Source organism: Pteropus alecto, unplaced genomic scaffold (assembly GCF_000325575.1).
Source record: "Pteropus alecto unplaced genomic scaffold, ASM32557v1 scaffold120, whole genome shotgun sequence".
Lineage (NCBI taxonomy): Eukaryota > Metazoa > Chordata > Mammalia > Chiroptera > Pteropodidae > Pteropus > Pteropus alecto.
The window spans coordinates 2,497,210-2,500,092 of NW_006430061.1; the positions used below are offsets into that span (position 1 = coordinate 2,497,210).

The 2,883-nt window shown below is 45.9% G+C and overlaps 1 pseudogene; it reads left to right on the forward strand.

Annotated features, from left to right (window-relative positions):
• Positions 1-1,332: 1,332 nt before the first annotated feature.
• The window catches only part of LOC102889699, a 23,181-nt pseudogene continuing 21,630 nt past the window's right edge, over positions 1,333-2,883 (forward strand).

Consider the following 2,883-nt stretch of genomic DNA (forward strand, 5'->3'; position numbering starts at 1 on the left):
TGGCAGGGGCACGGGCTGCACCTGCATCTGCCGCGGCAACCTCTGTTCGGAACATGAAGGACAGAGCAGCATGACGAAGACCAGCAAAGGTCACCACTTCCCCACACTGCCCTGGCTCAGCATGCCTCTGAGTTCTAATGGAGGATGTGTGAGCCGCCCTCCTGTCTGACTCTCCTGCCCCGGCTCTGAGTGACTCCTCACTGGTCTAACCTTCTGTGTGACAACCACGGGGCAGACCTAGTTCATGGTATCACCTGGCATGTCTTTTCTCTGCAGCCTGGACATCTCCAGAGCTGAGCGGTACGGTAATCTAAGTACCTGTGTGCTGGGCACATACACACAGGACCTGAACAAGCTTCGCACATTCTCTCAGACTGCAGTTGGGGCCGGAACACCTGGCAAGAAAGGGGTCATGGCCAGTGGCTCGATAAGAGACCACGATCCTCGTGCTGGCATGACCAAGGATGCCACTAAACACGTGCCTCATCTTTCTAATTTCCTTTCTTGCTTTCTTCCTGTAACTTGCTGCATGTGGTCCTCTCCAGTAGCACTGTGGGCTGCTATGAGCAGTTTTCTTTGGGGCAGTGGATGTCTGGAAGCTCAGATGGGAAGAAAGAGAGCAGGACCTACAGGCTCAAAGAGAATCATCCAGGAAGAGATGAGAGAGGGAATGAGTAGCCCTGAGTGTGCCTGAGGATTTCACAGCAGAGCTTCACAGTGTTTCTGAATGTGCTTGCCATTGGGGAAAAAAGGTGTATTTCTAGAAAGCAGTGAGCTGTGGTGGTGGTTATTGCTCTGGTCTATATCCCAGGCTTCATGAATTCAAGGACCTGTCTGAGAAGTAGCCTTAGCCCCAGGCTAGCTGGACACAGGGCATGGTGAGTGGTCCTTGTGACCAACCTCAAGTAGCAAGAACAGGTATGTGCTAAGCGGCACATAAGAACCTCTGGTTCTTGATGACGCAAACTCTCACCCTCTTCCAGGTAAGAGAGCAATTTTCATTTTTCCTAAGAAGTGTTTGTTGCCCATGAATGAATTGTAACTTCCAGGTACTTAAAAATGGTGTTGGATGTGGCACCATAATTCTTTCCAGTCTTATAAACCTTCATTGGTTTTTAGTTTATTTATACAGGAAAGATGGACTGTTATAGCTTTGTGTCCCATGGCCAGTCGCCAGAGCCACCTTTGCGTTTTCTGACACCGATGGAAATATCTATGGGAAGTGATAATGCCATTTTCCCTAATGGTCTATGATTTTTCTGCTGTGATGATTGTGTTGATATGAAAGACATAAGGTTAATTGGCCCCTCTTAGAGCAATAATTTTACCACGATGGTCCCATGGGGTGGGCTCTCCTGCCCCCAGGCCCTCAACCTCTCACTGACAGGTCCTCTCTTTTTCTCCATCCTACTAATCAGCATCACTACCCAGAAGAGAGAATGCAAAACTTCCACCTGTGTGATGAATAAACTGGCCGACATGCTGAGCAAACGTGGGGGTATATGGAAGTCCGCCTTCCTGCCCACTGACATAGGCCCCACTTTCTTTGGCCGTCGCCTCAGGGACCTTCATGACTCCTATAAGAAGGTGACTGCCCTTGTACTGTTGTATGGGAGGATGGTTTGCAGGGGTGCAGTCTACACTCTAACCGTCCATGGGCCCGTATTTTAAAAAAGTCCACAGGGGAAGGTGCCCACTCCAGTTTCTGAAAAAAGATAGAGTCCCGATAGCTGACACCTTGAGATTTTGGATTCATTTCTGTTTTTACAGTGTCTCCCTGTGACACTGTGGTCATCTGCCAGAAAATATAGAACCTGTTTATTTAAAACACTGGTCCCTACAGTTCTGATTGTAGTGATTATTCTAGCATTTGAGTTTGAAAGGTAATGACACTACCCTTTGGCCTATACATAATGATGTCGTGTACATCTGAGTTCAGAGCATACACTTGAGGTCAAGAACTGTGTTTGCCCTCTGCTACTGATATGGCATGGACCAGATACTCTCTCTGAGCCTCAATTTCCCCATCCATAAATCGAGGGCAATAATACTACTACCTGCTAGTATTAATGTAAAGAGTAAATGAGATAATAGATGTCAATAGCCTCACAACTCATAAGTAACTAAATTTCAGCTGTTGGTTTTTTCTCCTAGATCACCATGAAGCTGAACTCTACTTTTAATTTACAATAAAAGCAACTTAGAGAAAAGCATGGAAGATACATATGTATGCATGCTGCTTAATATTGAAATAGTTTTCTCTTTAAAATAAATTAAAGCTAAACGAATAATAAAGCTATTGCATTTACCTAGTGTGCATCTTTTTTATATTTTATTCTGTATTCAATAACTGCGACAGCATGTCTTATTGGCTTATCTGGTAGCAAATCTGGGCCCCCTCAGCCAACCTGTTGATGTTGGCAATTTTGCTAAACCTCAGGGAACCATGGCATTTCTGCCTCCTGGGTGTCTGCGGACACATGGTAATGCTGTGCCTCAATGGTACCCTTTCTTTAAAGAAATCTCATCATTCGTGAACAGTCTCAAGATAAAAAAATTGAAGTTGATACAACTAAAAAGGAATCCCGGCTGCTATTTATGCTGTTTTTCCCAGGAGAGCCTCAGGGACCTGTGAACATTTTGTTGACCAGGCTGACTCAGATGAGGCAAAGGCAACATGCTGGAGATGGGTCCTCAGTATCCTGTACCCTCAGATTCTAGGAAATATCCCTTATTACAATCAGGCCCTGTGCATCTCAAAGAGACAATTCACATTTATTTTCAGAGTGCCCGGGCCCCCAGCTCCAGCTCCAAAGGTTATCTGCTCACTTCTCCTGAATTCAGATTGGCCCTTACCCATCCCTGCCTTTCCTCGCCACAAAC